A 9127-nucleotide genomic window follows, 5' to 3' on the forward strand; every position below is an offset into this window, starting at 1 on the left:
TGACCAACCTAGATAGCATATTCAAAAGCAGAGACATTACTTTGCCAACAAAGGTCCGTCTAGTCAAGGCTATGGTTTTTCCAGTGGTCATGTATGGATGTGAGAGTTGGACTGTGAGGAAAGCTGAGCGCCAAAGAACTGATGCTTTTGAACTGTGGTGTTGGAGAAGACTCTTGAGAGTCCCTTGGACTGCAAGGACATCAGCCCTGGGATTTCTTTGGAAGGAATGATGCCAAAGCTGAAACTCCAGTACTTTGGCCACCTCATGCGAAGAGTTGACTCATTGGAAAAGACTCTGATGCTGGGAGGGATTGGGGGCAGGAGGAGAAGGGGACGACAGAGGATGAGATGGCTGGATGGCATTGCTGACTCGATGGACATGAGTCTCAGTGAACTCCGGGAGTTGGTGATGGACAGGGAGGCCTGGCATGCTGCGATTCATGGGGTTGCAGAGAGTCGGACACGACTGAGCGACTGATCTGATATGATCTGAGAGGTTCTTGTGGAAGGGATACCAGTGCCCACCAATGTTCAGTCCTTTGCTCACTCCTGATGTACGGACTACTGTCCTCAGCTCCTTTGCAACTAAGTGAGGCCATATGATGTGGTCTGCTGTGGATGAAAGTGAAGTGTCACTTCTCGGTGGAGGCAATAAAAGAACTGGGTGCCATTACCCAGTTTTGCTGTTCTCTACTGAATTACCCAAGGGGGTTGCACAGAATGCTAGCCTTTCAACAGCCTGGAATTTGAGGTCATCCAGTGGAGAATGGTTGCCCTAAAAAAGATACGTGGGCCAGAGGCTGAATTTTTTTTTTTTTTTAATCAGTGAGAAATGCAGCTTTGTGGTCTCTGTCCACTCAGATTTTGGGATTGTTACCACAGCAAAGCTAATGACCTTGATATACTTCTGATCCATGGGAAAATCATAGGAATCACAAAGAGTGAGGTCCTGCGTGGGCGGGAGGTACGAGCCAGGGATGTTTGTGTTTTACATTTTTATTTATTTATTTTTGGCTTCACTGGGTCTTCACTGCTGTGCGGGCGTTCTCGAGTTGTGGCGCGGGGGAGCTGCTCTTCAGTTGTGGCTCTCACTCAGTGGCTTCTCTCGTTGTGGAGCACGGCCTGTGGCGCACGCGGCTTCCGTAGCTGTGGAGTGTGGGTTTAGCAGTTGTGGCTCCCAGGCTCTAGAGCACAGGCTCAATAGTTGAGGCGCACGGGCTTAATTGCTCCACGGCATGTGGGACGTTCCTGGATCAAGGATCGAACCCATATCTCCTGCATCCGCAGGCAGATACCTTACCACTGAGCCACCAGGGAAGTCCCAGCAAGTCATCTTTGCAGCTCTGTCACCACGCTTTCTAAGGCTGGGCACTGAATAATCAGCTAAAGATCCACGCTGTCTCCTCCAGGAAGGACATCTGAGAGGGGCCGGGCTCCTTGGGGGTGGCCTGGAGCCGTCTCCTCCACGTCCTCCCCTGCCTTCTCACAGAACAGGAAAAGCTTGTTCCATCTTATTAGATTTCAGAGACGTGGACAGTACAACATTCCTGATTCAAAACTGTCAGCTAAAAAGAGAGGACTGAAGTCCTGGGTTAGTAATTTGAAAAGATATTAAGTGAAAAGGGAATAAAATAGTTGCAAGGCCAAGGGAAAGATTCTCCAACCAGGAAGGCCTCCGTGTTTCTCACCCATTAGCCTTATTAAAAAAGAAATTGATTATGCCTCAGTACTCTCCTTGACAAGGTCACTGATGTGACTGGTTTGAATGGAACCGGCTCGGGGTTTTTCTCTGAGCAAAGAGCAAAAGGCAGATGGGGATTTTTTTTTTTCATTTGGATATGAAAATCATGTAAAACCTTGATATATGAATGGACAAAGGAAACAAATGAAAAATTCACATCCGAGGAAATTTAAATCATAAACATGCTAGAGCAGGTTCATCTTGCCTTGCGATGATATGGGATGGTTAAACTGTCAGCCCCTAAGCTGTGCAGGTGGGGAGGGTTTTTAATAAAGTTTCTGGGGAAATGCCCCTGAGATCCACATTCCTACCCAGTTCAGCTTCATCTATGACTTCCCTCTCCTGCCTTCCTCCTTTGGAGCTAGGATCACCTTCTCTGGCAAGCCCCTCTGTTTCGAACCAGCTTGTCCTTGGAGCTCTCCTTTCATTGCAAATAAACTACGGTCGTGCTGGCTCTCACCTGGGGCCACATTCCATATTCTAAGCATCCCTTTTAATTTAATTGCCACCGCCACCTACACTGTACATCTCCTCCTTCTCTTCCTCTAAACCCTCTTCCTCATCTTCGTCTTCTGTAAGAAACCGAGGCACAGAGAGCAAGCCGTTTGCCTAAATTTATAAAACTGGGAAATGCTTGAGCTGGGATTGGAAATCAGGCAGGTTTTCCCAGGCAGAAAGAATCTGCCTGCCAATGCAGGAGATGCGAGAGATGTGGGTTCGATCCTTGGGTCGGGATGACCCCCTGGATTAGGAAATGACTATTCTTATCTCGGAATCCCATGGACAGACGAGCCCACTGGGCTGCAGTCCACGGGGTTGCAAAGAGTCGGACACAACTAAGCACACGCCCACAGCAAAAGCAAGGCTGACCGTGCCGCCCACACTGTACTTCTCTGTTTTTAGCGTTTGTACCTTTTTCTAGAAATCTCTCTCTTCCTTCTTACACTAGTTCTTCTTTCTCCACTTGCCACAGGACACCTATCTTGTGAGGCTGACTTGGTATCTCCCCAGGACCATGATTTGGTGGTCAAATTAACAGGAAAACATTACAACAAAAGATGTTTTGACTTTTTTCCTGAATATTTTAGTTCGAGCATGCTTCTCCTAGAAGAAGGTCAATCATGCAGTATATCTCATACTTATCGGATCATGAGCTCTTTCATTTATATGGCTGTACGTCTCTAACACCTGCAGGATCTTCTGCTGTGCAGGGCGGGACTAAGGACCCCTCGGTACCCCATAGCAGATGGACCCGAGAGGACACGTACTTCCTCTTTGACTGGAGGCTGAGTTATGTCCCACACCTCATGCCTCGTGGGGGCACAGGTTTGGGGGAAGTTCTCCTTGCTGCTTCCAGACCATTACTCTTTGATCTGCATGGAAAGAAAAGCCTCTTCCTTTGAAGCTAATGGCATCCATCCACACCGCTCTCCACCACTTCTCATTGCCTTTATTCGCTTCATTTCTGACCTCTTTTCTTCTTCATGGAGACTTTGGCAATTATATAGCCACTTTCTTCTCCACCCTAATTCCTCCAATTGTCTTGGGCAACATCTTTGTAGATGAGCCACCCAACAACAGCCAGACCTTGGGGCTCCTTTTTCTCAGAGACCCTCCATGACCTTGCTTTATTGCCAGGAGTCCTACACTGATAAAAATGTAAATTCTGGCAGCTCACAATGACCTAAATTCCCCCTCCTTCCAGCTTACTCCCTTCTTTGCAATGCTTCTTAATCTTCCCACCACGACACTCACAAACCTCCCTTTGTCACATGGTCCATCACCCCTCCTTCCAATGTTTCCCTCTCTTTCCACTCGGTTTAGATCACGTGGTTCCGAACTGCAGCTCCACTGCTGGGATCTTCGTTTTCTTTATCTCTTCTGTTAGACTTTGGAGTTCTGCTTCGTCATTCTTTCAATCCTGCTTCTAAAGGTCTTCTTCTCAGTTTAGCAAAGTTTGCTGCTCGGAAGGACAAAGGAAGATGATACTTATTACTCTTTCTGTCCAAAGCGGGATGCTCTGCTCCTTTTCTTCCAATCTATTCTAGTCACAGTAGTCATGGCTAGCTTTCCCTCCTCTTCTATATCCTCCCAAGGTTATCAGAAATCATCACCAATAGTTGTACCTTCTGATGCCAGCAGTTTTGGGCGTGAATGTTTATAATAAACTTCTTTCTGTAATCGGAACATCACAGGTTAGCACTGTCAGACTCTCTGCCTTCTTCAACAAGGCTTCATATTTTCAACATGACTTTTCATTACAGTTGGCAGTGGGTTGAGCTTGTCCCTTCCGCAAGCATCTATATTGCAGAATAATCTCTGTTCCTCCTAACACCTTTTATTGCAAGCCAATTTAGGCCAAATTAGATTTCTTCTGATTTAATTAAAATCCCTGCTGTTCAGGAGACATTTTGTGATGTGCACCCAACCTACACAGCAGAAATCCATGTGTGTGAGTGTGTGTATGGGGGCGGGGCAGAGGGGGCGATGCTTTTGTGGGTTACAGCTTCTGTGTGCTTCCACCTAACAAAAATCACACAGGATCCTCCCAGACTTGGTATCCAAACACAGAAATACCTTGATAGCTCTTTATTTTAGAATTTTACAAAGATGATAAAAAGAATACTTGAATAGGACTAATCCTTTATTATGGAAAAAGAACCAAATACAGAGGATACAACAGACATGAGTACCAGAATGCTCTGATATCAATACACGGGTCATCCTTTGTAACACTCAATGAGGAAGCCTGATCCAACTGGATCAATGAAGCATCTCTTGTACTGGACTCGCTTGGATTCCTTTCTCTGCTTTTCTGTCTCCTCTGGTTGATTCCTCCTGTGTGTGTCCTATATAATCTTGTCCCCATGATTTTGTTCTCAGCCATTACTTCTGTGATTCATTGCTGTTCACTTTAAGCAAAGTCTTTTTCCATTTATTTTAATTTTAGTTTTGTTTGCCTTTGACATGCGCTCTAGAATTTTGGGTGCCTGCTCTTTCTCTAACTCCAAAGAAGGCTTTTGTTGGCTTGCTTGGTGCTGCAACCCTCTCTGTAACCTGAGTCCTGGGTCCTACCCAAGTTCACTCTCCTGGGGGCTTCCAGAGGGTGGGCATTTATTCTTATTGGCTGGGTAAGAGAGCTGTTTGAGATGGGAGCTTAGAATGGACCCTTGAATTGTTCAGAGCCAGGAGAGACACTTGCTGAGCATAGCACTGCTCTGAATACTGTTGATATTCTGCTTGTATCCCTCTCCAGTATCTGCATCTCTGTCCCTGGGAACTTTGCCTGTCTTACTCCAACTGCAAAGTCAGGGTGAGAGGTAAGCGTGAAATGTCCAGGAATTAACAACCTCCAAGTTATCCCCACAAGTCAATGACACTTGTGTTTGTATTATAAATACCCCAGCTTGCTCTCCCCTTGAGCTACATACGTGTGTGTGGTGCATGCATGGCTCCTTTCTGACTTTGCAATCCCATGGACCGTAGCCTGCTAGGCTCCTCTGTTCATTGGATTTCTCAGGCAGGAATACTGGAGTGGGTTGCCAGTTCCTCCTCCAAAGGATCTTCCCAGCCTAGGAATCAAACCCACATCTACCGAGTCTTCTACACTGAGAGCGGATTATTACCACTGAGCCTTTGGCGAAGCCAGGTACTTGTGAGGAATATGTTTTGCATCATTTCTCAGAGTTTCTCCTGAGATGAAGCTCCAGGTACCCTCCAGGGTAGCTGGCTTAACTGCCTGCTCTTTGTTGCCCATCTTCTCTTCTCTCTATTATTTCCCCTGGGCCCCTACTGGGATGCCCAGCACACCCCAAATAAGCTATCTCACTCAAATGCTTGTCTCAGGGTCTTTTTCTGAAATATTCAAAATTGAAACAAGCATTACACGTCTTTAGAGCAGCAGCAACTTTGGGGGCCTTGTATTTAACCACTGAATATCCTCTATTGTGAGATACACTGGCAAAGGATTTTGAATTTCACTATTTTCCCCGATGTTTTTTTATTATGATGACAGACATAACATAAAACGTACAATCCTAACATTTTGGGTGTACAGAAGAGTGCTATTAAGTACATTCATATTATGGTGCAACTATCACCGCATCTATCTCCAGAACTCCTTTCCTCATAAAACTGAAAGTCTGTGCCCATTACACAATAACTCCCTATAACCATGTCCTCACCCCCTGGAAACCAATATTCTACATTTTTTCATCTCCCCCTTCCCTCATGCTCTAGCCTCTGGTAACCAACATTCTACTTTATCTTACTATGAGTTCAGCTTTTTAAAAAAATTCCACATGTAAGTGAGATCATAAACATCAAAGATTTAAGTTTTCTGCCAAGTAGCCCAAGAACTTTTCTACCTAAGGAAGACTTCTATTTCTCTGGAGGGGGGCGTCTCAGAGTCTGCTCACCCTCTTAAGTGGGTTTCCCAGGCCATGAAATACACAGCCATTCCTGGAATAACAAATAGTGGGTTTAACTCTTAGGAGGAAAAGGGAATCAAGAAGATTATATCCAATGATTCTGAAATTATTAAAGGAGAGTAGTGGTGTGAAATGTTTGAAATGTGGTTGATTAATGCATTATAGATTTAAAACAATTCTGTTGAATTATATTCTGAGCAGCCTAAAAGTAAATGTATTAAGTATAATGAGAGCAGCTTAGTGGTCCGGAGGAATGTATTCAAATGCTTCCTGTTAATGGGGAAATTCTTCAAATGTAATCTATTCATGCATTCATTCATTTATCTATTCTGCCAAAAATATTATCAGGCACCTCCCATGAAAAGCATTAAGAAGAGGAAACATAGAAATGAAATTCAAGATTCTCTCCCCTCAAGAAGCTCAGCATCAAATGTAATGCACACAAGAAAACAAATGCAGTTGGGAATAGAAAGATGTAGGAGGAAAGTAAAGACAGATTAGGGATTCCTCCCCAGATTGGGTATATTTAGGTGGGATTTCCTTGAACTGTGACATCCCAGCTGACTCTTGAAGGATGCATGTGAGACAACAGATTGACAAGCAGGAAAAGACACTCCAGAAATAAGTATCATCAAGAGGACGATCCTGCTTGGTGCCTTGTTGTAGAGACTTCAAGGACTTAGTTAAGGCTGGATCCTGTGGTATAAAGGTGGTGCCACATGAAAAAGGTAAGGTTGGAGAACAGGCCAAATGGGTTTGGATGAGCTACCAACCTGTTTGTATTTAAATCATTTACTAATAATTCAAGAGAGAAGCAATGCAAAGTTCTAAGCATGGGAATAAGATAAAGGTTTTTTAATCTTTAATTTTTTATCAGAGTATAGTTGATTTACAATGTCATGTAAGCTTCCAGCATACAGCACAGCAGTTCAGTTACAGTCAGTCCCCTACATGTGAACCTTCAAGCTGTGAACTTTAGAAGGGGAGAACGTGGGTTTGCACATCCAGTCACGTGTTAGCTCACGTGTCTGGTGTACCCTGTCATGTCTATGCATCCTCTACAAGTGGGTGTGTTTTGTACTTTACTTTTGTGTGAAAAATGTTATAAACCTATTATAGTACAGTAGTATATAGCTGATAGTGTGAGTTAGATACCTAGGTTAGCTGTTGGAATTATGAACAAAATGGACTTATAAATGTGCTTTCTGAATGGGATTCCTTTGTATGTAACAGTCTTACTATATAATATACACGTATATATATATATACATATAACTGAATATATATGTAAAACCAAATATATATATATAGCTTAATTATTCTTTTTCAAATTCGTTTCCTTATAAGTTATTACATAATATTGAGTATAAATAAAGTTCCATGAAGCTATCTTAAGCTGCAGTGTGACAGTTTGTATTTCTTAAGGATGAATACATTGACAAAGGAAAAATGTCTTCTCTCTATGGAGAAGAGCTCAGATTTTCCATGTGCTATAAAGCCTATTGCTGCAGAGAAAAGCAAAGCATTATCTCCAACCACCTCTATCTTTCTCCTTCCACTCTAGCTCCTTTAATCTTGGTTTTCTCAAGAAGACTGCATGTGCTATTCCTTCTTTCTGAGATATTCCTCCTTCAGATCCTGGCACGGCAACCATTTTCCATGTATGCAAATCTCCTTTTAGCAAGCCCGGGCTTCCCTTGTGGTTCAGTTGGTAAAGAATCCACCTACATTGTGGGAGACCTGGGTTGTGAAGATCCCCTGGAGAAGGGATAGGCTACCCACTTCAGAATTCTTGGGCTTCCCTTATGGCTCAGCTGGTAAATAATCTGTCTGCAATATGGGAAACCTGGGTTTGATCCCTGGGTTGGGAAGATTCCCTGGAGGAGGAAAAGGCTGCCCACTCCAGCATTCTGGCCTGGAGATTTCCATGGACTGTATAGACCGTGGGGTCACAAAGAGTCCGACACAACTGAGCGACTCACTTTTACTTTGCTCAGTCAGCACCCTCCTCCCCGGCTCTCTGTCCCCTTGTCCTTCTTCCTTTCCTCCACTGCCCTTACCTCCACCTGATGTTGTTCATCTGTCTAGTTACCAGTTGGTCTTCCACCTTCCCCACTAGGATGGGAGCTCCATGTAGGTGGGCAGGAGTTTAGTGTTTTTCATCACTTTACCTTCAGAACCTATCACAGTGCTTGATACTTCTTAGTATCAGTTGAATAAATAAGTGAATAAAACCCAAGTTCTCCTCAAGCCAGAGACAAATAACTGACTAAATGGACCTGAAAAGTCTAAGAACATGCTGTTATAATTTCACAACTGTTAGCAGGACTAAGCTGGCTTTATACTGTTACACTCACACACACACACACAAATCACTAGCAATTTCCATAATAAACCCATTTTTCACAGACATGTGCCCTTTGCTTGGTCTTGTGGGCTGGTTACAATAGGCATAATTAAAGCAATAAATAAAAATGTCACCAACCACATGGGACCTGGAGTCCATTCCTCAGGGGATTCTGTGGGTTTTGACCCCTGTTTCACTAAATATAGACCTCAGTAGAGGAAGGAAAGTGCTCATAAATAAGGAAGGAACGGGCATGTGTCCGCTGGCTGCCGTCCTCCATAATTCAAGGCCACAGCTTGTTTGAGGTCCGGGTTCTTCTACTCCAGGCACCTGAAAATGATGTCCGCAATCATTGTTTCTAGAGACCAGAGCTATGCATAACTTTTCTCTTTTGTATGGTTCACTCATAGCCATAGAACTGGTTCATCTCTTGAATTCTGATGCAACAGAGGGTTTTGGTAAACAGTTTTCCACAGAGTTTTTGCATTTCTGCACAGCTTGCAAACAGAGGTAGTGGCAATCATCTGTTCTGAGCTCTTTTTCTGAGAAAATTTGGGTAACAAAAGACCTTGGAAGAGAAAGACGGCATCACCCCTTGGAGCAAAGTTA

This window comes from Bubalus bubalis, chromosome 7 (genome assembly GCF_019923935.1).
Source record: "Bubalus bubalis isolate 160015118507 breed Murrah chromosome 7, NDDB_SH_1, whole genome shotgun sequence".
Taxonomy (NCBI): Eukaryota; Metazoa; Chordata; class Mammalia; order Artiodactyla; family Bovidae; genus Bubalus; species Bubalus bubalis.